This window comes from Brachypodium distachyon, chromosome 3, assembly GCF_000005505.3.
Source record: "Brachypodium distachyon strain Bd21 chromosome 3, Brachypodium_distachyon_v3.0, whole genome shotgun sequence".
In the NCBI taxonomy this organism is placed as follows: Eukaryota; Viridiplantae; Streptophyta; class Magnoliopsida; order Poales; family Poaceae; genus Brachypodium; species Brachypodium distachyon.
Window position 1 is genome coordinate 18,458,447 of NC_016133.3, and position 27,908 is coordinate 18,486,354.

Below are 27,908 nucleotides of genomic sequence, written 5' to 3' on the forward strand. Positions count from 1 at the left end.
TAAAAAATGTTTAGATACATGTAATATTTTGCAACGAATATGGGGCGGATGGAGTATTACTTTCAGAAAGATCTAAGTGTTTATATAGCATAAACGTGACTGTGTATCTACAGGTAATATTCGACTTCTACTTCTACAGTTAGATCCACAAAGACAAAAGTATTTACGCCTTCTTTCGACTTCCGCCCCAATGCATCCTACCCGTGGCATACCGAGACCTCTTACATGGTCTCTGTTCCTAAATAAAATAAACACACAAGCAATGCATTATAATCAGTCAAGTAATCAACAACATGCTGCTACAAGTAGCAACATACAAAATAAGATATGTCATTACCGCAAACATACGTCTTATCCTAGTCTCCTTAGCTTTCTCCTGTAAAACATGGAAGAGATGCATGTAAAGCAACAGACATGTTAATAAACGTGGTGCAGGAAATAAATCAAATCAAGGAATACTTTTTTTGTTGACAAAAAGGCAGCAGCACTACTTTCATGAATTAAGACTAAAGAACAATTTAATAGAGTTAATTACAAAGCCGAGAGAGGCAGTTATAAACTAGGAAGAACACTCGAGAGGGCGAACCATATGAAACCAACAATTCTCAATCATCTAGAAAGAGGCAGCCGACTTGCATCCTGCAAACTTTTAGGCCATAAGTTCATCGAGCGCTAGCTCACAAAGGTTGCGGACAGAGAGGGATTTGGAATGGAAAACCCTCTGACTGCGCTCGAGCCAGATGTGCCACCATCCAAGCATGACAGTGGTACCAAGCCGCTCACGAAGCAAGCTGAAAAAGCAGCGCCGGGCTTCATCAAACCACCATTCGGAGAGAGAATTATCAGAGAGGTGAGGCAAACAGTGAATGTTGACCTTGGCTTGCCGTAGGAGCAGAACCCAAAACTGGGAAGCAAAGGAGCAAGCGGCCAATAGGTGGTTGGCAGTCTCCGGTGAGATTCAGCACATCTGACAGATAGGATTAGCAGGGATACCTTTTGGAGTTAAACGATCGGCGGTGAGGCATGTTTGGAGAGCTACGGTCCAGGAGAAAAATTTGACTTTCGCGGGGATCTGAATTCTCCAAATGAGAGCAGCTTCCAAAGAGGAAATTCTTCCAAAGAACTGAAAGTGGTAAGCAGAAGCAGCAGAGCATCTCCCAAACGACTCAAGCTTCGAAAAAATTGAGTCTGGCATGTCGATGAGGGAGATGCTTTGAGTATAATTCCACAGCTTAATGAATTGCAAGAGAACTTCATGGGAGGGCTCACGCTTGATGTTGCAGATCCAGCAGTGGTTATGGAGCGCTGTCTTGACACAATTGCCTTGGGCCCGCGAATGATGAAAGAGGGCAGGCGGATGCTCAGCAAGCGGTTGATCAAGGAGCCATGGGTCATTCCAGAAAGAACACTTCGAGCCATCTCCGAGATGAAATTTGGTAGCAGCATGAAAGAGAGCAAGAGTCGCCTTATCTTTGGCGAAGTGGCTGAAAAGCTCCTTATTAGTCCCGTCCCAAGAAGAAAATAACCATTGAGCTCTAAAGGCTCTTCTATGCCGAGCAAGATCAAGAATTTCAAGGCCACCATAGTCTTTAGGAGCCCAAACTTTCTGCCATGCGACAAGATTTTTAGCTCCTGCCGGGTAGTCTAAACCAGACCAAAGGAAGGAACGGCGCAACTTATCAATTTTGCTTAATAACCCATGGCGGTTGTTTGATGGAGACCATTTGGTAAGAAGGCAGCGCCGAGAGGACCGAGAGCACCGAGAGGCCAATTTATCTCCAAAGCGGGACGTTTGGTCCTCATCAACTCGGAAAAACAAGGAATATATCAGCATACGTCTTCATCAGAGTCGGTCCACTCTATCACACGGCGATCAAATAGATCATCCGCATGCACGTGACCACCGGCGTATGCTGGGGTGTTTCATATCATTTGGACAACCATAGCAATGACCTTTATTGAGAAAGGGAAAATGTCAACTCCCAATCAATCGTCTAGGCACAAAGAAAATTGAAGGTAAAGAACTGTGTCTATGCTGTAAAGCCTATAACACAACAAAAAGAACAAACCCTTTTTGTTATTGCTATAGTACATGGGACCCCCGAAATATCCGACTGCTGCCACGCAAACATGTAGGAATTTTCCCGGAGGAAGGTGACGAGTGTGCTTTCCTATTTGTCCATTAGTTGGGTGTGGATGGCGACGGTTTGAGTTTCGGCGGCCCGCAAGGGCACCCGCTTTTCTGTCCCACTCGCTCCTTGAGCCTCCTGCCTGCCCCAAGGACGCCATCGGGATCGCCCGACTCCCCACCGGGAGTGCCCGACGCGCCTTCGGCAGCCGCTGGCCGGACAGCCGCAACCCTCGAAGGTGGAGACAGGGCCGCCCGGGTCTGCTTGGCATCAGGCTCGGACTCTGAGTCCTCCGTCTCGTCCCACGTTCCGCTCTTCAATGCCGCAGCGCGGCTCAGGTGGTAAACCCTCGTGATGCAGTACAACGCATCATGGACGTCAGAGCACACGGTGAACGTGCCATCTTTCCACAACACCTTCAGCGCGCCAAAGCCCGGGTGCATGGCAACCGCGAACTTGATCAGGGTCGGTCGGCCTAGGATGACGAAGAGGATATCCTCAGTACGAAACTGCTCTCAGGTACCAAGGGTCAACGGCAGAGTAATCTTGCCCAGAGCTTGACGTACCCCTGCCGTGATGCCGCGGAAGGGGTCGGAACCCTCCAGGCGGCGAATCGGGATTTGTAGTCAGTCCATGAGGAGCACGCTGATCAAGTTGAGGCCTGCCCCGTCATCGACCAGCATCTTGGTCACCGTCACGTTGTTGATGATGTGGGACACAACCAGAGGAAGCTCCCGTTCCCCCGGGCTGTGCATGGGGCGATCGTCGGAGTCGAAGGTGAGTGGCTGATGCGCCCACATCATTGGCTGGGGCGTCCCTAGCTTGATGGCCGCCAATACCTCCCGGTCGCGGCGCTTCACAGCGCCGTGCGAAACCGCCGTGAAGGCTCCGCCATGCAGGCACGCAACCTCGCGCACGAACCCGTGGCCCTCTGCGCTTGGCTCAAACTCCACGGACGGACCACTTTTAGCCTGTCATGCCGACATCCCTCCGCCTGCTGCACGCGACGGAGCCTCTACGGCGAGAGATACCGCCAACACAGCTCGCGTGCCCCCTACCTGGCGCGCCAGATGTCGTTGCCTGAACTCCGACACGAGGCTCAACGAACCCCCTTCATTCGTGGAAGGCGTGGGAGCTGCACTGGCTGTAAGAAAGAAACAACACACAACTGCACACACACGATTTACCCAGGTTCAGACTACCGAAGCGTAATACCCTACGTCCTGCTTTGGCTACCAAATTACACGTTCCGGGGGCACAACTATGCTCCCGAGGGTCCCTCATTCTAGGCTAAGGCTCTCCCCTTCCCTATTTATGGATGCTCCCGAGGGTCCCTCATTCTAGGCTAAGGCTCTCCCCTTCCCTTTTTTACGAAGCCCACGGTCCTCCTTTTATACTACAAGGGGATACCACAAGGTCAGGCTGCACGCGCGGCGCGCCGCAGGCACGTGTCACGCCAAGTACTGATCTTGCGTGGTCATCGGACCTTTTTCTCCACGCGTCCGCCTTCTCCCTGCACGGACGCGACCGAACGAGCCGCCCAGTCGGCTCGCACGGGCGGTGCAAGCCCCGTCTTGGCGATGTGCAGTGCAGATTCCCTACTTATTTTATCTTCCAGTCACCCCTGCCACAGGGAAGAGGGCTACATATTACCAGAAGCGCCAAGCCACGTGCCGGGAGCATGCACTTCCCCTGATAGCTGAGATGCACGGGCAACCACTCGAGCCCCCGAGGGCGCAGCGCTGCGTTTGCCTCATGCGGCCCCCCAGACCCCAGCTATCGGGGGTCCAACACTCTCAAATCGCCTAAAATCATTATTTTGGGCTTCGTGTTACTGTGTGTTTTGGGGACACTGGTTTTCTGCACAAATTAGCAAAATTGGGGGCTGCGTTAGAAGATTGCCCCTAAAACTGTGGTTTGTGAAATTACTTTTTTTTATGGATTACGCTACTTTAGTTATAGAGTTGAAAAGTGTAGAGCACATTTTTTTATTAGAAAATGTTCAGCACATACTAGTTTGAGATTTCAAGTCTGAGCACTAAACGGGAGAAATATGTGTAGATATAGGATGTTCCCGGGGTGCATGCTCTTTACGATAAAATTAAAATCAAACAAAACACTTAATGGACGTATCGATCTCCACTCAGAGACAAAACAGGTACATAAACCACATGAAGGAGCACCGCCCGAGCAAGGATGCTGACAGACGGCCACCGAAAAAACCCTGCACTGTTCAGAAAACGCAAATTACATGGGCAGCTGCTAGGGTGGTGCACTGTGAGGACGAGAAATCCTTCCCCTTTCGGATGAGAGTTATATAGCTCACTGGTAAAAAAAACTATCCAGCTCACTGGCAGCACAACGTCAAGCTGCTGGCCCAACCCCAGCTGGAGGTACACATCACCTGCACGCAAACCAAGAAAGACCACCCAGAGAGGCGCGTGACTACTGCGCCGTCACGAAAAACACGTGCAGGTTCCATCGATCGAAACTCCCTACATCCATTGACATTGATAGAAACTGAAACGCATCCATTCGATCTGTCACTGGAGTCGATTTCCCCTCGTTCCTTCCATCAGAGGCAGCCGCAACTCGCACCCCCAACGACTGCTGACAAAAGCCATGGTTGTTCGGCACGGCTATTGTTCCATGTTGACCGATGATGCCAGCAGGGAGTGGTCGTTGCTGGAGCTCCTGCTATTCGTCTTCGCGCTGCTCCTCTCCGACGCGGACTGCTGGAGTGTGCGGGCCGTGGGCAGCGCTGTCAGGGCATGGCCCTCGCGGCCCTGGCTCATGGGCTCCCGCAGCGACCGATCTGGCCAGGGCGCGGCTCCTCCCTACCACTGCCGCTAGACCGCCATGGACGCCCGCTACGACCGCGTGCTCCTCACCCCCAACCCTTAGCTCGTCCACAACCTCCACACATCGGACATCCGCGCCCTCAATCGCGATCACAGCGACGATAATGATCATCACCAGGAGTTGCCTCTAGTTTTCACCGAGCTCGTGGTCTCCGATCCCCTACACCGACGCTACGTCCTGATTCCCCGGGTGTCACCGAGTTTCCCATGGGGTAATCTTGGAATGGAGCGCCCTTCGTCCTGCTCCCCACCTAGGAGGAGGAGGCCGCAGCGGAAGGCGTGTGATCTGGTTGGCACACAACGAAGAAAATCTCTCTGGCTTCGTGTTCTCCTCAAGGACCGGGCGATGGAGAAAATCCGTCACAAGGAGATGGAAGGATTTCGAGCTGCGCGAGAAGATTGCCCCAAAAAACTGTGATTTTGTGAAATTACTTTTTTTAATGGATTATGCCACTTTAATTGTAGAGTTGAAATGCGTAGAGCACATTTTTTTTATTAGAAAATGTTCAGCACATTTTTTATTAGAAATGTCCATCACATTTTTTATTAGAAAATGTTCATCACATATTTGTTTGAGCTTTAAATCTGAGCACTAAACGGGAGAAATATGTGTTGATATAGTCATATAGGATGTTCTCAGGATGCATGATCTTTACAGTAAAATTAAAATACAACAAAACACTTAAGGCACATGAGCGTGCCGGGAGGGGAGGGGAGGGGAGGGGGGGGGGTGTCAGTGTAATGTAAATACGAAAAAGGGAAGGGTCTTTTCTAAAGAAGATAAGGAGCACGGGCATGGAGCCCCGAGGAGTCAGGAATTCCTGCAGCCTTAGGCATTGAAGTTTATTGGATCTCATGGGTACATAATTGCATGCTTTTGTGTTATAATATTTCATTTTCAATATGTTTTTTGAGTGGTTTATCCTATTTTAATTGTGGAATTGAAATGCGAACAACATTTTTTTCTTTTTTAGAAGAAAAAAGTCCATATTACACCCCCAAATGTATCTTCGAAGACGCATAAGCCCTAGAAGTCGAAAACCGTTTAAATTTTAACCCTAAATTTTCTAGTACCAGATAAGTCCCCCCACTTAGTGGTTTTGGGGCTGACGTGGCACATTTAGGGCGGTTTGGAGTGTGATTAGACAAGGTGACTTTTTTAACTGCTACCTTGCCGTCGGCATGGAACTTGTCCAGGGCGTTGCTGCAGATCACTGGGCACATCCTGCACGTCTAGGCACAACGGGGACGGGCGGAGTGCGGTCGGCAACGGCAAGGGACTACGGCGCTCGACCCAAGCTCGCCGGAGGGATCCAAACCTAAAATCAACAGAGGGGAAACACTCATTAGGTGTCGGTGGTTCGGTGGCTCAAAGGAATTGAAGAAAGGAAGGCTCCCTAGGATGCAAAGGCAGAGCCAGGCCCCTGGCAACACGGGCCGCAGCCTGAGGCGTGGCCCAAATTTTTAGGCTAAAAAAAATATGAAAAAGTAGATTTGGCCTGGGGCGTGGCGGACCAGCAGCCCAGGCCAACCAGCCCAGGCCCAACTTATTGTCTAGTTAAACAATCGATTTGCTGAAAGGTTTACACAATTATTGAGATGCATTGCATTGCTTGCCTTGATCCAAGTAATTCTTTTGCCAATTATGATGAAGACAAGCTAGTTGATCTTGCTAACATGTGTGCTGCTGACTTCTCTACATGAGGTTACTTTTGTCCTTAGAAACCAAATAGTCATTCATTTCAGAAGCAAGAGCTGATGCACATCTCATGAATTGTATTGATCTTGGTCATCTTGCCATAAAGATGGTCCAAAGTGATATGCACACTACTTTCACCTTGGTTTACTGCCTTGTTGAGTTAGCATTGATTTTACCTGTTGCAACCGCATCAGTGGAAAGGGCCTTCTCAGCAATGAGCATTATTAAGACCGAGTTGAGGAACAAGATGGGAGATGATTGGCTGGATCATAGAATGGTATGTTACATTGAGCGAGATGTATTTGTTAGTATTGAAGAGTACAAGATCATAGAGCGATTTCAAGGTTACCGTGCACGCAGAGGAGTTTTGCCTAGAGGTATGTTTTGGTATTGTGCATTCATTACTTGCAATTTTGCTTGTTGACTTGTTGTTGTAGCACTGATTTAAATTTCTTATTTCATCTTTGAAGGTTTAGCTTCTTCTAGTGTTGGAGATGTAATCATGGGAGCCTCGAATCAAACAACCATTTGATTTGCTACTATTTTTTGGCTCATCTATTATTGCATATGCTGTCTTTTGTTATGTATTACCCTACTATTTGAACAATTGAGTATTCTGTCCAAATTTTTATTAATTGTCTTGCAAAAAATTTACCACAAGCCTTTTTGGCATGGGGCGTGAGCAATTCCTGGCTCCGCCGCTCCTCGGATGCAATGGAAGGCGGACGGCGAGGCACAAATGAGATGAAATTACCTCAGGAAGGTAGTTTCGGAGGTCGTGGGAGCGATCTTGGCGGGACAATACTGAGCGCGCACATCCGACACAGTTGCCGGAGACGAAGCGTCTGGCCATTAGAGTTGTGTGGCTGTCGACGAGGGTCAGGACAAGCGGGCCGGCAATCGATGCCCATCTTGGCAAAATATTGCCACTGCACGGCATCATGGTGGCACTAGAATGCACGGAAAGAAAGCAAGCAAGCACATTGGGCACTGTTCAGTTATTTAGGAGTATAAAATTGGCATATCTGGAGTCAGGAGTATGAAAATTGAAGTTGCTCCTGAACGGTTGCTCTGTGGAGTACAGAAAAACAGTTGCTCTGTACGGTACAGAAAGAACTGAGTGCTCAAGGTTTGTGGCACAAGGAAGCCAGGGATGTCCCAGTTGATACAGAGAAACAAGGCGGCAGGGGAAGAAAGGACGGTACCGCCCAAGCGCCGCAGCCGGGGATCTCAGAGGCGCGACGCTTGGGCGGTACCGGCGGCTGGCTAGCGCCATCCTGAGAGGCGGACATCTTCGTTCCCGTCCGGTGAGGCGTGGCCAACATGACGGAAGGGATTCGGTCAGCCAACGCCACGTATTGGTCAAATAAAAGACCCAACAATCCTAATCATAATCAGCCTCATAAATGTGCCACGTCAACTCCGAAACCACCAAGGGGTGTTTTATCAGGTCTTAAGGATTTCAGGGTCTAAACTAGACGCTTTTCTACTTCAAGGGTTATGCGGCTGCAAAAGTACATTTGAGGATGAAATATGGACTTCTTTCTTTTTAGAAAGTGTTCAGTACATTTTTTTTAATCAAGCATCATGTTTTCTGTTGAACGTTCAAGTCTGAGCATTTTTCAGAAAATGTTCAACACATTTTTTTAGAGTACATAACACTGAGGTATAAGAACTTGTATTGCGCGAGCAGTTTCTTTACTCATATAAAAAAGGCAATTGATGGCGGCGGTTCATCACCTCTTTTGCCTCTATTGTAAAATCATACAAATGATGTTTTCCATCAATGTTAAGATAAAATTACTACCTGGTGTCATTAATATATAAAAGTTTTAAATTCACGAGCAGTCTAATATGTTTTATCCGTAGTAAGGGCATTTAGCTAGTAGTAGAACAAATTGCAAAATGGGCCATGTGGTACCGTAAATTGACTTGTGGGTCCACGTTTGGTCATAACCAATGAAGGGGGGAGGGGGGGGGGGGTGCAACATGCGCCCTTTTGCTTAGTCACAAAAAACCCAATCAAATCCCTCTTTCAGTGCCTGTTCTTATCCTTCCTCTCTAGCACCAGAGATCCAAGGAAGGCCGAAGCGCTAGGCCATGGCGGGTGACCCACGGAGGCACCCTACCCCAGAATACACGTATCAACACCTAGACACGTCGCGTGCGCATGGGCCTTCCAACGCGATGCAGCATGACGGGTTGCGGCCGCGATGACACCAGCAGCAAACAAAAACGGACGCCACTCCTCGTCTTGTCCTACATCTCGAGTCAGACCTTCCTTTGCCTTGTGCTTCTCCTGCCTTCTTCTCTACTGCTTGTCCTGCAGCCTTGGCTCTTGAGACCTTAATTTGCGGCGCATGTGGTAGATGGAGGACGTCATGACGCTCCACCCGGCCTTCTGCATTTGGGCTGACGGATCCCCCATCCACTTTTTTGCCGTCTTCGATGGCCATGGCGGACAAAGTCATCATCCCTTAATTCCCCGTCATCACCCATGCATCATCCTTATCGTCTTGTCTCATCTCTATCATTAGCTTGTACTGCCAGTATTTTCACTTTGATTCGGAGGTTTCTTTTATAAGCGAAGTCACGGGGGATTTGCGTAAATTGAACAAGTCAAACTGCAAACCACACGTGTCGTCCCTCGTTTGCTATGACCCGAAACGTGTGCCCGCAAGTCAAGTTACAGTACCACCTGGCCTCATTTTGAATGGATTAGGCTATTTTGATTGTGGAACTGAAATGTGTATAGCACATTTTTTGTTAGAAAATGTTCAGCACATTTCTTTAGGGATAAGCATTTTTTTTTAGAATCCGCGTTTTTTTTCTAGTGTTAAGTCTGCGCACTACACTTTCAGGCATTAGTGCTGGGCTGTGCTCAGGCTTCAGAACTACAAGCGGGGGAAAGGCGCTTTTCAAAAATTTGGAGGCTACTCCGTTACTTGTTCTTCTTCCCCACCTTTCTGCTTGCCTGGACACGCCGCCGCTGGTTTACTACAAGCTATGGACGGTTTCTGCTTTCGACTTTCCTTCCAAAATTATCACATGATTAATGCTCACCTCCCCCTTCAAGGAATGCAAGAAATCGGTGACTTCCACAGCCGATTTCTTGTTTATCTAGTGTTCGGTTTCTTCAAAGGCTCCATTTTGCCCCCACGCGCAATTGCTTGAACCCGTCCCTCTCTCCCCTCCATTCCACACGATCACCTGAGGAGTTGGTCACCGATGGCGATAAGATGGTTGTCCCGGAGGGGAGCGGAGTTGGCACCGTGGTCGGGGGTACCGCAAAGACCGATGGCGTCGGTGCCCAGGAGGTAGCCGCCGGACCAAAGGTTCAGGACTACGTGTGGTCCTGCCACCAGGTGAGGTTCTTCCTCCTCCCTTCCATTTCTGTACGTGTGGATGGATTGGATCTTTCGAATTTCGCTTGATGTTTGTTTCTCTGCCCCAGTGCCGTCAAAGGAAATGAGATAACCCGGTGACTTGCAAAACAGTAGGAAAACGTTGCCCCATGAAGTACTGCGAGCGATGCTTGCTTACCAGGTAAAAGATTGCATCTGTGCCTTTCCTTACTGTGCTGCTCCTACAACTTGACTTCATGTGCTGTGTGTATTTCAGTATATGGATGATCTCTGGATCTTATCTTATATGCTTCCTGAAGTTGAGCATTCTAATCTGAACCTGTTGAAGTTCCTTTGAAGGCATCCTTGCAGTAACTACAGAGTTTTAGGGGTTACCGGACTCTTTTTCAAGGATTCCATGCTACACCACACTTAAGGGTACAAGTGTGATCCCACCACACAAGGACAAGTGTGATTTCAAGGGGAGTGGAATGTCAGGAATTAGGGGAGAGACTATAGTACATTCTAGGGGGGGGGGAGCATGGGCAACTGAGTTCGAACTTTCCTTAGCTCAGGCGGACTGCGACCCCTACGCGATTAGGGTTCTCACCGCCGCCACTCCGGCGACGACGTCCACCTCACGCTGGCTGCCACTCCAGCCCCGACGGCCTCCTCCTGACTCCTTTCCTCCCTCTCCCGTCACCTTCCCCTCCTCTCCCGTCGTCTCCCTCTCCTCGGTCTCCTCTCCCGATGGCGTCACCTTCTCGTCCGTCGACCATGGAGCTGCGGTGGAGGGTGGTGAGCCCGTCGTCCGACGAGGACGGCTCGACGTGGTCTTACTGCGAGGTCCTCCACAATGGGAGCCCGCCAGTTGAGGGGGGGGGGGGTGTGCTCTCAGGACAAGGCACCTCCCGTGGTTGGCACGCCACCTGTTCGACGAATTGCCTATGTGGTGATTCGGTCGGAGCAAGGTCCGGCGCCCGGAGCTTCCGCTGCGGCGGGTGGTGGGTGGACGCTCAAGACCAACAACAAGTAGCGGCGCCGCCTCCAGGCCCCCTTGCTGGCCTCTTCTGTGCACCAGGACCTGCCGCCCGAGCTTGCCGGCTTGTGCTTCAATTGCCTCGCAGGCGACCATGTCGCGGCCTTCTGCCCCAACCCTAGGAAGTGTCTTTGCTGCAAGAGTGAGGGCCATGTCGCGAAAGGCCTGCAGGGCCAGACGCACCCCCAATCGCTCCCCCCCCCCCCGACGCCGGTGGCCGCGGCGTGCGACGCTCCCCCTCCGGCTCCAGCTCTAATCTGTGGTGGGCAGCGACCGGGGCTGGCGCTATTGGCGCGGCTGGGGCCGAATGTGGCAACAGTGGCTGCCCCGACTCAGGCGCCGGCTCCGGCCCCGGTGGTGGTTGCGGCTGCCCTAACCCCGATGGCTCTTGTGCCGGCGATGCCAGAGGCTGTGGCCCTTCCGCGGGGTGTGGCATCTCTGCGTCCTCGAGTGGAAACCTGCATCCTTTGGAGGACGGCGGTTGTGGATGATGCGGAGGCTGCATTGCGTGGAGCCTGGAGGTCCAGGTGGTTGGGACGCGACCACGGGTGCTACTCTCTTCTGTCACGACGGAAATCTGCAGTCGATTCCCGGCGTTGGATGGTGCTTTCACCACCCACCGGTTCTAGCCGGGCGACTTCCCGGCCGTCTATCGCTCCAAGGCCGGCAGGGATGCGGTGTTGGCGGCCGAGGTGGTGGGAGGCCGTGGCTTCACTCTCAACTTCGCTCCCTGGAACAGATTTCGTTAGGCTGTGGGGAGAACCCTCCCGTTCCGAGTGCACCTGGAACTGGAAGGCGGCATTCCGCCGCACGCGTAGAGCGACAAGTCGGCGGTGGCGATCCTCGGCTCGTCGTGCAAGGTCGAGAGGCTGGGGTCTGAAACAACTTCCACGGCCGACATGGGTCGCTTCAGGGTCTTTGCTTGGACTGCCGACCCGTCGTTGATTCCCCAGGAGAAGATTCTTCAGATCAAGGAGCCCCCGAGCTTTGTGGACGAAGAGGAGGACGACTTGCTCGTGCCCCAGGAGCAGTTGGTCCCCACGGAGGTCAAGCTGCTTCACTACAGAGTGCTCATCCACCTTCTTCAAACAAAGGAGGTGGGCGAGCTCACGGACCACACATCTTCGGACGAGTGGCCATCGAACGACGGTGACAGCAGCCACAATGGGCATCCCCGACGACTACCTGGATCGGGCCGGAATGCGTGGGGGCCTAGGCGATAGTCCTTCGCCTGCTCGTGCGGTCGTGTGGACTACGACGACTTCGGCGATCTTTCTCAGTGTGACGAGAGCTACGGTCGTCGCAGGGTGGCGGGTGGTGCGGGAATCGCTTCTTGCCCCCTTTCAGCGGAGGCACCGGAGTTCCGCCCGGCTCATATCCGTCACGAGCCTGCGGATGAGCCGGTCCTCTCGGGGTCTTCGACGGAGGACTCAACGGAGCCGGACGGCTGGTACCCGATGCGGCTTGAGGCCTCTCTCAACTCTCCTGTGCGGGCTGACGTGGAGCGATCCAATTCACCGTCGGCCACTGGCCTCGGATCTGACACGCTGCTATCGGGGGAGTGCCCGGGAGAGTGTGCTTCCGGCACAGAGGATGACGTGACGGCCATGAGCATGTTCACGGTGAGCTTGACGACGATCCGCTCACTGGCTCGGCCGACGTCGCCGGGGGTTGACTCGAAGGTTGTTGAGCCAAGCCCGGGGGCAGAGGTGACGGACGCGCAGGCGACGAGCGGGGGAGGGGTCGAGCGCTTCAAACTGTTGACTAGGCGAGCCACCGCCCACATCCTCGCTCGGCTTGCACCTTCTCCTCCACCACTTGGGCATTGCGAGGGAGGGAGAGCGCATCCGTGAGGAGGCGCTTCAGGCCTACGCGCAGCTTTTCGAGAAGTCCCTCAACCATATGCAGATCTCGGCTATTGTGGCTCTCTTTGGCTGGGAGAATGAACCCTTGCCGCTCGAGGGAGTTGGCGATGGGGTGATGGTTGGTTGACTCCACCTTGGGTGGCTGACCTTGGGCCGTGGATTGTGGGCTTGTCAATGTCGGAGCCGAATGTAAGCCTGTGTTACATTCCTCAGGCACGCCATGGCCGAAGGCCGACGTTTGGGTGCATACGGCCCAAGCCCATAAGAGATCACCGTTGCTCTCCACATCCCAAAAGCCCGGACTGGTGGGAGGGTAAGGCTTTCTCTTATAAGCTGGTCGCAGCCTCCTCCCGTAAGCGAGGTGGGACTAAACTCTGAGGCGCTCGAACGGCCTCAGGCCGTGACATTCCATCCCCCTTTATGCCCCTCTTTTTCGCCTCGCAGACTTGGGTTTGGGCTAGGTAGGCAGGAGATGCTGGCTCTGATACCAATAGTTACTTTCCTCAGGCACGCCATGACCGAAGGCCGACGTTTTGGTGCATACGGCCCAAGCCCATAAGAGATCACCGTTGCTCTCCACATCCCAAAAGCCCAAACCCAAGCTTACCTTGTGAGACAAGTGGTAGCTTCATTTGGAGCTAATGTAATAGGACTTCAAGAAACTAAATTAAGCGTTATTTCCCTATACCTTGTGCCTGAGTGTCTCGGACCAGGGTTTGATTCTTTTGCTTACCTTCCGGCGGAAGGGGACTCCTGGAGGCCTAGAAAAGTGAGGAGGTGTCCCTCAGTAATCCGCATATCACCGAGAACGCCATCACGGTTTGCGTTAAGGCTGGTGTGCGGGATAGCTGGTGGTTGACTGTGGTTTATGGACCACAAAGTGACGCTGACAAGCTGCTCTTATTGGAGGAGCCAAGGGACATCAAGGATATCCACGCCGGGCCATGGGTTCTCGCAGGGGACTTCAACTTGATTGTGGATCCTAGCAACAAGAACAATGAGAACATCAACCGGTGGATGATGAGCAAGTTCCGGCGCGCCATCAGGGAATTGGAGCTGAAGGAGTTGTACCTCAACGGCCGTAGGTACACGTGGTCGAACGAGCGTGAGCACGCCACGCTTGAGAAGTTAGACATGGTCTTCTCCTCCGTGGACTGGGACTCGAGTTGGCCAGACTCCTTTTTGTCGGTCCTCAGTGCGTTCACTTCGGACCACTACCCCTTGTTGTTGGGCTTGGAGGCCCAGTTGTTGCGAGGCCGGAGGATCATTTTCGAGAGTTTTTGGACCCTGTTGAGGGGTTCTAGGATATAGTTCGTGAGGCCTGGAAGTCGGGGCCGGATGTGCACAACCCCTTCAAGCGTCTGGATGGCCGACTTCGGGCTGTGGCAAAACTCCAAGAAGAGCGATGCGTGCACCAAGTTTTTCCAGCTGCACGCGAGCCGCCGCGGGCAAAAGAACTTTGTTTCCCACTTGCTCATGGACGGCGTCTTGGTGTCGGAGCATGACACCAAGGCAGCCAGAGCCCCCCCCCCCCCCAAGGGGTTTCTCCCTTGATCTAGACTTTCTCGAGGTGTCGGGCTGTGATCTTAGCTTGTTGGAGGCTGACTTCACGGAGGAGGAAATCTGGGCTGTTGTCCGCTCCCAGGAGCTCGACAAGGCACCTGGACAGGGTGGAGACGCGCCTAGCTTCGTGGAAGGCGCCTCTTTTATCCAAGGGTGGCTGGCTCATTCTCGTCATATCTACACTCACTGCGATGCCGGTTCACTCGATGATGGCGCTCGACTTGCCGGTGAAGACCATCAAAGGAGTGGAGAAGATCTGTCGAGGCTTTCTTTGGAAAGGGAGGAAGGATGTCCATGGTGGCCATTGTGTGGTTGCATGGCCCTCGGTGTGCATGCCTAAGCAGTTTGGAGGACTTGGCATCCCTAACCTGAATGCGGTGTTGCGGGTGCGCTGGAGGTGGCTTGAGAGGGTTGACAACACCAAGCCGTGGCAGGAGCTCACCTTTCGGTCTTCGGAGCTGGTGGATGCCATCTTTGAGGCGGCCAGTTCCTCTCGGCTTGGGGACGATCGGAGTACTCTCTTTTGGACCGATAGGTGGTTGGATGGTAGTAGGAACCGGGACCACTTTCCTTCGCATGTAGCGGGTATTCGCCCACGCATCTTACGCACCCGTTCGGTTCGAGATGGAGTGTTGGGTGCCTGGATCTCAGATGTGGGGCCGGACTTGGGAGTGGAGGCCATAGGCGAGTTTCTGATTCTGTGGGAGCAGCTCCTGCGTTTCCAGCTTCCGGATAGTGGGCACGACACCTTGCTATGAAACTAGACCAGTCATGGTTCTTACTCGGCCAAGTCGGCATACTCTAATCTCTTCGCTGCGAAGATGACCGATCCACTGGCCGGGCCGGTTTGGCACTCCAGGGCTCCTATGCGGTGTCGCTTCTTCGCTTGGCTCACGGTCCGAAACCGCTGCTGGATGGCTGACAGGCTTCAACGACGGGGTTTGCCGCATCCTGCCCGATGCCCGCTTTGTGACCAAGAGCCGGAGACGTTATTAAGTTGTGGGGGCCCATTATGACGTTGTGGGGGCACCTGGATTGGATGCCCGTGGGCGACTCGAACATCCGCGAGTGGTGGGCCTCCAGATCGGTTCCTCATGATGCCCAAAAGGACTTCAGGACTGTGGTCTTTTGGTCTATCTGGAGACACCAGAACGATGTGGTCTTTAACGGCGTTTCTCACTCGTGCTGGAGCATTCACACCCATGTTCTTTAGGAGGCAGTTCGTGCTGTGTAGGGGAAGTTTTGCCTTGTCGGCCCTTAGGGTGAGTGGGTTGCTTGTAGCGGCGTAGTGTTTTCAGTTTTCTTGAGCCACTTGTGGCGTTGTAGCCGTCTTAACGGCATTGTACTCCTTCTTCTATAATAGATGATGTAACCGCTTGGTTGCATTCTGAAGTACATTCTAGTGAAGATTGGATGGCTACTAGGGGAGAGACTAGAGTAGTAAATTCTAGTGAAGGTTGGATGGCTACTAGGGGGAGAAGGATTCAGTGATGTAACTTCACCTGACTTTGGGTGGCTGACATGTGGGCCAACGGGTCGTGGGACCCACATGTCAGCCACCCAAAGTCAGGTGAAGTAACTTCACTGAATCCAGGTCCCTACCGGGGGAGAGACTAGAGTAGTATATTCTAGAGTAGAATGGATGGCCAGGATGACTTTTCACCTTTTAATGTGCAGATTCGCCACAAGTGAAGGCACCACCCGGTCTTCAAAATCTCCAGTTATGTCATTGAGAATTTGTTCTGCTTGCTCCTTCCAAATTTGAAAAATCTGTTTAAATCATTTGCCACATATATCATTCCATTTAAAATACAGAAGGAACACTCTAAAAGCAAGCAAACATACTAAGAACAGATTAATATTTTAAACTATGGAAACAAAACTCTAAGTTTGGTGCCAGATTGTCAACTGTTGCAAATGAAACTATCTTTCGATTAAAAATTGAGAATCACAGTACAGTACTAACGGGGACATGACTAAGATACTAGACTAACGCCAATGAACTTTTTGTGCTCAATAACATTATTAACCAATCTAAGTATCCATAACTAGGTACTGCAAACCAGCTTTGAAGTGAGGAGTTGATGCATCAATGCAACACGAAATGATTCCCAATTGCTGCACCAGCAGATCCATATTCATTCTCACACCCAGAACTTCTCTGTGCCTGTTAGAGATATAAGATTAATTTAAGACAACTATGGACATTTCTGGAGGTACATGAAATCAGGTATACAGATCATAATCACAAAGAATTTTGAAGCCTCTAGATATATATCTAACTATATTAGCCGTTATTTTCTATGACAACATCTTATTTTACTGGTCAAACTGGGAGACATGTAAGTCCAAATACGACAACATCTTATTGCACTAGCAAGTAACTTTCATACTATAAATAAGCTTATCACTTGCTTTCTATAATTACCAACCCAAAGGAGCGGCAGAACTCCAAAAACTGAATGGCACGGCCTACATCTTCAGGCCGCAGCTCTACACCTGCAATACGAGTCAGCAGAGTACCCCTGGGTAGAACTATTTCAACTGGTAATTCACCGACATGATCGTCTGTCCTTAGGGTTGCCCTGATGCTAATAAAAAAGGTTCCACTGGTAAACAAAGGTCAACGAGATTGAACAATTTTTTGATACAGCGAAGACTTGCAACGCAAAATAGTACCTTCTCTGTACCAATTAACTTCAGTGCATCAGCCACAGCTTCTTTTCCCTTATTTAGCAACTCCCGGACAGAGGAGCACCCAGATGCTTTGGCAGCAAGGTAGATTTTCCCAGTCGGTGACTCACCTCTCTTCACCCTGCCAAACAAAATAAGATAATGAGACCTTACAAAAAAATACGTAATCCGCCATGATTGAGCACCATCCTATATCAGCTTTGCATGGCTCACATGAAGTTGCTGCACTTGCAATCACCAACCCATTTCGGGCATTTCCAGTTCTCCTTCTCCCCCACCTCGGCGGCAATCTCTCCATACCTGTCAAACAAAGAGAACCATAAAAAAACCCGTAGACAAGCTCTCGCATGACTACCTATGGCAGCCTGTTTGTCGGATCCCGGAAAGGGCATCGAAATTAAGAGAAGAATCTACCCAAATAATAAAGGGAGGAACGCTTCCTTCGTCGTCGTCCGTCCGTGAATTTTGCAATTTGCCCCTTCAAGTTTTTGTTAATTCAACCCGCCGTCCAAATAAAGGACGGAACTGGGTTTGTTTTCCAAGGTTTTGGCTAAACTGCAATTTTGCGTCTCCTTCCACGGATCTCTCCCCGACTCATCCCCGAGTCCCCGACCCGCATCTCGCCCTGCCTCCTGTTGGGTTTTTCTGCAAGTTTGCCACCCTCCCCGCACTCTCTCTCCATCTGCCGGCCCAATAGCTGCGGCGGCGCTCTGGTTGCCACGATGCTGCTCCACCTTCTATGGCCGGGCGCTCGCCTCTGCCCCGACGCCGCAAGCCGCCCGTCCCCTCATCCACACCGACCTCCTGCGCTTCACCGCCGCCATTCACCCACCGGCCACCCGAATCTAGAGCGCCACCCATGGTTTCCTCAACCCCCGCCTCGCCTGCCGCTGCCTCCTCCTTCCCTGTTCCCTGCGTCGCCTCCCTCGCAGCCGCTCGTGCCCGTGCTCAAGCTCCCGCATCCGCTTCGCCGCCTGCCACGCCAATACCCTCCTCTCATCACCCGAGGCCAGGTGCCGTCCGCTGCCGCGGCGTGCTCGTCCACCTCCTCCGCTAGCGGGTTCTCTGTATGGCTGCTCATACACGGGCTGCCGCTGGGCAAGGGGGCCATCCTGGAGCGCCCAATGCCTAACTCCGGTGGGGGCAAGGACCGGCCTCTACACCCTTTGGACAAGGTGGCCATCCTGCAGCGCCCCGTGCCTAGCTCCGGTGGGGAGGCAAGGACCGGCCTTTGCACCCTTTGAAGAAATCAACGATAAGTCGGTAATACACTCAGTGACTCAGAATTCTCACGTTCAGGAATATGAAAATTATGGATTCCATGACAAAAGCAATTGTTCCGTTAAATTCGATTGAATGTCAAATTATCTTATTGTCATTTCAATAAACATGAATTTTTGTGTGCATATATTTAAGAGGCCGTGGCAACGCACGGACACTGTACTATAGATAGTAATAGATAAATGAGTAGTAAATTTCACGGAACCACACCTTTTGTGGCATCTGTTTCACAAAACCACGGTTGTTTGCAAAACAAAACTACAACTTTTGGGGCAACTGGTCTCAAAAAATCATAATCTCGATAATTAAGTTGGTTGATGGCGTTTCCGACAACCCGGGGCCACCAGTAAGATGCCACGTCATCTTCCCGACCCGTTTTGGACACCACGTCAGTTTCTACCCGACCCAAGACATTACCAGCTGTCACTCGAGCAAAGGCAGCTGATGTCGCATTGAAAACATGCATCGAAAACAGGCCGGGGAAGATGATGTGGCATCTGACTGGTGGCCTCGGGTTGTCGGAAACACCATCAACCAGCTTAATTATCAAGATTAGGGTAGACTAGGGTTTTCTGAGACCAGCTGCCCCAAAAGTTGTGATTTTGTGAGACTATTACAAACAAATGTGGTTTTGTGAGACAGCTGCCACAAAAAGTGTGGTTTTGTGAAATTTACTCTCAATAAAATGAAGTCAAAATTCTAAATAGGGTTATTTCTTTGCGGAAAAGATTATATTTTTAATTAGTTCATTAGAAAGTAGACATGATTGTCGACAAGATTGATGCAAAACGATGTGAATTGTGTGATTAAAAAATATGATATCATAAGTTAAAAAATAGTTAAATCTTTTAAGATGTTATATATTGTAATTTTACCTACATGAATAAAAAACAAAGAAGATATAACAAATTTTAAAAGAGTAAGAAATTTGTGGTTAAAGTTTAACAAGTGTGGCGGTCCTATGTACCGGAATTTCAGTCTCAATATTCTTTTGACCGCGTGATGCTATATAATTTTTAGAAGGAATATATTGTTGTCATTTGAGAGAGTAGAATATGGAGAGAAAATATTTGAAAGAAACCTTTCTTAAAAAGATGTCCCGTGCTCGTCAAAAAAGACCAAAAAGACGAAGCTTTGATGCATGTCTTCGAATGTATTATCATTTTATTTTGTTGCTCCGTTGCAACGCACGGACATTTACTCAAAGGGGAATAATATGAACATGAGAGCTTCGTACATATGTATCTGTAATAAAATTATATTGCTTTGAATTCTTGCAGAATGGATCAATGCCTATCTCATCTCGGGGGGTCAGCCAGAGAGGCATGCAGGCTGCGCCAGGGTTCGACCTCCCAATGTCGCATTCTGATGTCTCACCTTGCGAAAATTAAACTGTATATTTATATACATTGTTGGGTGGCAATCACGTCTCTATTTAAATTTAAAAATAAATAAATACAAGTGCTTTTATAGCTACGATGCAAGTGGCATCCACACAGAAGGTGAAAACAATATCATCCTGGCCATCCAATCACACAAAATTTGTTTTATGTCATCCAAGAACACAAAGAAAAGAAGTAAATGCCTTAATAGTTGAGGTTTAGCAGGGTTTTTTTTCTTCAAGTCTTGTTAGTAAATGACTGAGTGAGGTAATTTTGTTCACAGGCCATTGATTTATTCAGAAGATGGAGATAAAAGGATTATTGACATTGGCAACTATTTAAGTGAATCGAATCTTAACTCAGCGGAACTGCCGCTTGGCTGTTTAAAGCAGAGGTTATTGGCATATATAAATATGAGCTCTTCTTCTAAGCTGGATGTGCTGAATGCTCTGTGCGATGAGACCCTATCTTCTGTGTAAGCACACCCTACCATATTTTCTGCACTAGATCGCCCCACCATGGAAATTTCATATTAATTATATTGTATATTTGTTCAGAAATTTAAGAAACTTGATTGTCGAACAAGTGGAAAGGGCAGATGAGAGGAAGTGTGAGGCCAGAAAAAAAAACTGTACTGCAACAAAACAGGTATTTAGCTAGGGAGCTTTTCTTTTGTCTAATCATTTGGTTGACAGTAATGGAACCACACTTTTCTCTGGTTTCATAGGAAAAGGAACTAAAGAAATTTAGAAGTGGCATGGATAAAGAAATGGTTTTGGAAGCAGGAGAATCTGCTACCAATGAGGAAAGCAATAACATAATTTCTAAAATAAATGAGGCCAGGGAAATCAAGCAAGCAGGTATGAATGGTCTGAACTGTGGATTATATATCTACACCTTTCCTCATTAAATTTGTTTCAGCTTTCCGCATTTTTCTAGGTTCACCATATGTTAAATCTTGCACTTCTGTTTAATATATCCTTCACACTACAATTAGTTTATCATTCTTCATCACTTTTTCAAGATTTAGCTTTAATTTGTATTTAACAAATGTTCTAGGCTTATTTGTGGTACTTGATATGTATGCATTCGGTTTAAGAAAGGATTCGATACAGGTACAATGATATTTATTAGGCAGATGGATAGTAAATGTTACCGGCTCAATATGGAAACATAAGGCACTACAGTTATACCAAAATATGTTCCTTGTTACCGTAATGCTAAGAAAGGACTTTACCATCCTTTTTAGTGTCAACCCAATCAAGAATGATGTAACTTATTTGTGTATCTACCTTTGTTGGCATGATGCCCTTTCTGCCTACACATCCTCTCTCTCTAGAACCCCAGCTATGGCTTATGAAGGTGCACACTAGTGTGACCGTGGATCAATTTTGGAACCAATGGAAGCTATCAAAGTCCAACTGGACAAGCTGAACATGAAGAGTTTAGACATGTAGCACCAAACTCACATCACCATCGCAACCAGCAGAAGACGATTGACACCTCCCAACCCTTGGTTGTTGAATACTTGCATCCTATCGACGCCAAGGAATACAAGCAAACACAATGGTCACACAGACACCCTCGTAAACAAAGATGTTTCATGACATTTTACCAATCCCACCACCAATTTGTTTTTGTCGTTGTCCCTGTCCTTCACCACTAATGATCGTGGACATTGTTTCAAATAGATGTCGGGAGTATCTCCTTGGTTCACTTTGTTGTTAACACGCAAAAGGTCGATAACTGGACTGGCATATCCTATCGGTATGGATGCAGGATAGTACAGTTTGTGAACTTACATAAGTGACAAGGTTTTCTAGCGAAAAGAGAATCAAATAATTTTTTCACAAGATATCCCTCGACATATTCACCAAGTCACACCAGATGTGATAGTGTACCATGGGGTAAATGGGCTTATACTTCAAATGCGATGTGTTCTTGCATCGATATTGATCAACTCATCATAATCTGTACTCACTTAGACCCTAAATTCTGTCGTGGTTTTAGTACAAATTTGAACTAAAACCACAACAAGAATATAGGAACGGAGGGAGTACTAATTAGAGCGGCGGGAATGAGATAAACTCCATATCGTATTGATCAACTCATCATATTTTCTAGAAAAATCGCTGAGGAAGAACCAAGTTATGATGCTAATTAAGAATCTTGTTTTCTGTCTGTTTTCTTTCATATGATGCAAGTATTTATTTTAAATTGGAACAGAGCTATTTATTCATTCTTTATAGGCAATAAATAAGAACCGAAGCACTTTACTTTGAACGTCACATTATCTTTCTTCGACAACATTTAGTTGTTTAATAAAAGTTTGACCATGAAGAGGAGCATTTCATACTTTTCAATTTATGAGTGTTATTATATTTTTTTAATTCAATGTATCATTTACTTGCCATTGTTTGTTTATTTTATCTCCATTATTAGCACAGAATGATGGTGTCAAGTATAGACTGATTGGGTAGTTTACTTCTTGGAACGTTAACTAAAAATGCTTAACTTGGCCCCTTACCTTGTAAAGCATACACTGTTTGTTTATCTAGTATGTATATTATGCATGAACTGAGCCTAATTCAGTTGTTGGGAGGCGTGGATATACGCCACCTAGGTTTGAGTCTCATTGAACTCTAGAATTAGGCTGCCTTTGTTATCCTGGAAATCAAAAATGCCTAGGTTCTCGTAGGTATTCTTGTTTTTTTGTTATGTAATGTGTAGAGGCAAGAGGTTTGTCTAGAAAAAGGGCAGCTAGTTTTGTTTTACCAATTTTCTTACTATATCTATCAACGGTGGCAGAACTAAATGAGCTACAAGATGTCCCTAGGACCAAGCTTATATGGTAGACAAAGCTGTAGCATACTGGAAGCTGGATGGCTATTGTGATAACAATACATCAATTATGTGCCAAGGTTTGTTTGAAGTTGTTATGAAATAGCCTTTCACTCTTACTCATTTGCACTACAAAAATAGAGACTACTAATATCATGTTTATATCAGAATTGGATGATAAAAATACAATGATGAACAAAGGCAAGGGTTCATGTTCACTGAGGATGAACAAAAAGTAGTTGATGATTGTATAACCACAAGGTAAAGAATTTATCTTACCAATTTACTTTCATTCGTCTGTCTTTCCTAAAGTATGTATACTTGATATTTCAGTGGTTTATGCCAGCAAAGTTTTGTAGTTACCCCTTCTGACATTTAATGTTGCAGACCCATTAATTATGGTAAAAAAACGTGTTTGGTATTGTCTTTTGATGATTGGCAAATTGAAATTGAAGTAATGAATTATTGAAGCATAAGTGCATAGCCCTATGAAGTAGCATCCTATGAAAATTGAAATATACATTTTTATCTTATTTAATGTGCTGTCAAAAGGTTTTCCTCAACAGCACATTCTCATATATTCCTGAAAAGCAATAGCTGGTACTCATGGTCAATGCTATTCCTTGTACTTGTCACCCACCTACCCACCACGGCCCTCACCTGCTACTGCGATCTGACACTTCTATAACCGACTATTTAGCGATGGTGGATGTCAACTAGGCTAGAGGTGTTCCACCATCCCATATAGAGAACTAATAAGATGAAGAAATTTTGATGACTGTAGAATGATTGGTGGTTCTTTTTAAGGTGGTTCTGATTTATTTGAAAGGATAAGCATGGGTAGAAAAATTAACAACTTGCAGACTTGGAATGCTTGAAGCTGTGTACTCTAGAGCTTCTAAACCAATGGTTGATGCCTTGGTTTCATGGATTTGTTGTTCCTTGTTTCCTTTGAAAATCTAATGCTTAAGGCTCTTGGACATTTGGCCTCATTTTTTTTATAAAAACTTACTCTGTATTACTATTAATCTAGAGCCTAAGGGCTGTTCTCTGTTTTCTTTGTATTAACAATATTATTAATTACTAGATGGCTAAGCGTGCTTTGCCGTGCCCGATAACAGTAGGTCTAAAAGTGTGGCATGCACTTTGTAACAATAGGAAGCACTCTGTAACAAAATTAATCAATAAGCATGCACTAAATTACACACGATGAAGTATATTCCATGCATTGTCATCAAACTTTGAGCAAAATAATCTGGCTATCTAATAGTAGCCAGGGCATCAAACTTTTTACTCTCTCGCCTAACTTCTTTTGACAAGAGAAGTTACCAAAACAATAACCTGGACCGAAAAGAGCACATGATTCAAGTGATCCACATTTTCTAAGCTAAAATATCTCCAAGACAAATCAAGTCAGAGTAGGGCACATCAGAGATCTAATATAATGAAACATTAGATTATAAGAATTTCTTAGTTGATTGCATCCTTAACCATTTCTTCTTGTTTTTTTTTGACACGAGGAACTCACGCCATGAATCCAGTAATTGCTGCTGCTTCTGTTATTGCTGCCGGATTGGCCATAGGGCTTGCTCTATTGGACCAAAATAAGTTAGGTTTCCTGTTCTCTCTAAAACCAGGAGCTTTTACCGCACAGACCTACATTTCATTTCTAGTAAGATAAGGAATTCTATGTACTATAGGCACAAAGAGAAAAGGTTTTCAACACTGACCTTCATGTGGATGCGAAGCTTGTTAATAATCAAGGTACCCAGTGCTTCACTTCTAAATCTTCTGCAATAATCAGCAGAGGCTTTTCCTCTGTTGAAGCAGAAGTGTGGACCATTAGTTTGCAATACATGACGCCATAACTAATCAGAATCACACATGCAAATAAACAAATTAACTTGAGTATATTCCAACACCTTGACCATCCTTCTTCTCATGTATCAAGATTAAGGGATCATTTAGTTCCTATGAAAAATAACATAAATACGAAACCAAGATAATTAAGTTTAAATAGCAAGCCAATCCTAGGAGCCATAAACCTGTAATGTTCTAGCTGGCAACTATAACTGTATGCAGATATATACAAAATCCTCGTGTATGAATTTCTGAAAAGAGATATATTGCTTGTCTCCAAACCATTTGCTTTCCCTCATTGTGTTTTTTTGTCCTTGACTCCTCAGGCCTCTTATAGGATTAACACTAAGAAGTGGTAAAAGGAAGGTCTCATTTAAATAGTGCAGATTATCAACTGTCATGCATGGAAACCATTAAATGGTATGGAGGAAAATATTAATAAATCATATTATCTAGAGAAATCAACAAAGCACAAAAAAGGAATATTGCAAATACAATTTTCTCAAAGGTCTGAGTACCCAACTCGCTGTTATGGTCTGAAGCCACCTAGAAGGCAATCGGCTCTGAACTTGCTCATGGCTGCTGCGAGCTCCCTAAAGGTGAAGATCTGCTCCTCAATCGGCTGTAGATCCTTATCGTCAGACTCAATTCCTTATGGTGCTAGAGCCCAGGACAATTGATCCGGTAATGGTGGAGCTGAAGGTGTAGTCTAGTGTCCCCAGCTCTTGTACTGCTTCCAAGAACCAATATCATTTTCTGCAACCAGGTAGTAGTTTAGTCAGTGTAATGGAAATCATTGCGGAAATAGGAACCTTGTAGCTCCTTCAACTGCTAAAAAACATTCAGCCGTCCAAATTCAGTGCTTGGTCCCCTCATGTAGATTTATCAGTTCTTTTACATGGTTTTCTAGCCCGATACTTTTTCACCATCAATTTCATGCAGTTCATGGTCTGTGTATTATCCTTCTTGCAAGCACACAGTACACATGATTCTTTCATATTTCCAGTGGATACCAAAGTAAATGTCAAGATACATCCATTCGTAAAACCAAGAATGTGACAGTGCACTTCACTCTGCCCTGCTACACAAGAGAAGTACCTGATTATGATTCTCAGCTGGTGGATCAGGGCTGACAATTTTGACGTCCTTCGAGTCTTCCTTTTCAGCCATTAGCAAAGCTCTTTTGGATCCAACTCTCCAGCCACAGCCACAATCCCAGTATCGACATCTGCTTAAAGTATTTTCAGGCAACAAAAATATATAAAGTAAATCAAACAAGGAGCTAGGGAGGCTGTTGGTACCTGGTATCTCCTAAAATCCCGATGGTGGCCATTCCCTTCTCGACCTTCCCGACGCACCCCACGCGCGGGCACTGCATGTACCAAATCCCACCCCCAAAAAATCTAGAGAGTCAGGAATTCGGCTAGATTCGAGTTTCTAATGTTTCATATCCTGCAATTGCATGCACCTTACAAGATCAGGATTCAGCTAGATTCGAGTTTCTAACGTTTCATATCCTGCCTTGGCCAACCAATCGTCTGATATATCATTCTCTACACAATTCTAAGAAAGAGCAACAGTAGCGCTTACCGTTTTGGTTAAGATTAAATGGTTTCTAGTTGAATAGAAGCAGCAAGTCTTGTAGCCACTACCTGATGATTTATCAAAATAAGAAATATATTAGTCGAAAACCAAACATGTGAGACCTTCAATAAAACATGCACATCAATAGAAATGCTTGTTGCTAAATATGATAAGTAGGGGCAGACCTTGAATAGCATGTCTCTATAAATGATTAAGATGTACAAGCCTAGAGATTCCACGTGATTTCTTCAGAACAGTTCATCAAACATCTGCTGATCCTCCCCGACCGGCACCGATGCCCTCAGAAACAACTTGCCTGGTGTTGGGAGGCAGAGAGTGGTGCCCATCTCGTCAATCCCAGCCACCTAATCCACAACAAACATCCATTTAATCATCTGCCGGAATCAAATGACAACAAATCCCGCAGCGACCGATCCGCGAGAAGAGAAGCGTGTATCGGAGGGGGGAAATTCAGGACGACGCCTTGCCGAGGGGAGGGACTGCAGGCGACATTTGCTAGCGCCTGGAGCTCGCGGCGGAAGAGATGTTGATTTGCTGGTCCGACGGGAGAGAGAGAGAGAGTCCATGGCCTCCAGCGCCTCCATCATCCTCGCCAAATCCGCGTCGAAATCGTTGGGAGCGATGGCAGGGGGGCGGTCGCCGGAACGAAGAGACGAGGAAGCCGCCGCCGCCACCGTGCGCATGGGTGGCCGACGAAGCAGAGGAGCGTTTGAGCCAGGCTCGGGGAAGGACAGTCGCCCATGATACTTCTCGAACACTCGGAAGCCAGACGCAACCACAACAAAAAGCCCACCAGGCACCACGGCCCACATAAGCCCATCAGGCCACCCCCAATGCTAGTTTAGAGCCAACAAAAACCTGAACCGGATCGTTGTACCGAATCAGTGTTTTTCTGTTTTGAAAAAACGCAGCCAGAATAGAAACCGAAAACTGAACCGAAAACTAGTAAAAAAAACGAGTATGTGGTATATGTTCTGTCCGAGTCATTGCAAAACCCAAAATTGTACCGAAAACAAGCAGGCAGGCTGGCAGCGACGTGCGGCAGGTGCGTCGGCACGGGGCGCGGGCGGCGTGAGCAGCGGCGGCGGCGTCCGCAGGGCTAGCAGAGGAAGAAAGTGCGGGATGAAATTTCAGTCCGCCTAACCGTTTTCACGAGATGTTCGGAAAACCGAAAAATCCCGAACTCTGTCCTGAGTACATTCGGAGTTTTGCCTCATGAGATCGGTTCACCGAAAAGAAAATCGGGTTCAGATTGGGCTTACGGTATCTGTTCTGGGCTGTTTTTTCCTCCCGAACCATTAAAGTGACGGTTATTTTTCGGTTTTAGGCATTTTGCTGACATGACACTCTCTTAATGATGAAACCGTCTCTTATGTTAGCGACCGTCTCTTCATGCAAACCAACAAAAAGTCATTAACACTCTCACAAAGTTATTTAATAATTGTTGCTTTAGATACCAACTTAAAAGACAATGCATTGGGAATATGATTTCTTAGCATTTATTGTGGACTAAGAGACAACATCTAAGGGATAATGCATTGGGAGTGACCCCACTACCGGACGAAACCGGGGAACAGTTAAACGTCGACGTGGACGATCGGGCAAGAAGGGAGATTCTCCGCCCTTTATTGGAGAGGAAGATACATATTTTTGGTAAAGCTCTGCCCCTCCTTTCCACGTCACAAAAAGAGTTTTTTATAAACATGCATTCAAGCAAGTTGTACTTTGAACCTTATGACCTTTTT

At 47.7% G+C, this 27,908-nt stretch overlaps 1 long non-coding RNA gene across 20 annotated transcripts; it reads right to left on the bottom strand.

Annotated features, from left to right (window-relative positions):
• Positions 1-26,920, bottom strand: LOC104583589. 20 transcript variants are annotated; one of them, XR_002965289.1, is made up of 12 exons: positions 26,328-26,917; positions 26,149-26,210; positions 25,860-25,930; positions 25,657-25,786; positions 25,082-25,314; positions 24,429-24,516; positions 17,408-17,494; positions 17,180-17,315; positions 16,933-16,999; positions 16,164-16,667; positions 338-376; positions 1-238 (listed from the first exon to the last, which is right to left on the bottom strand). It is a non-coding gene; the product is annotated as an uncharacterized LOC104583589 (long non-coding RNA). The 20 variants fall into 20 exon arrangements; XR_002965288.1 differs by having other exon boundaries at positions 16,929-16,999; XR_002965278.1 differs by having other exon boundaries at positions 16,933-17,091.
• Positions 26,921-27,908: the final 988 nt, after the last annotated feature.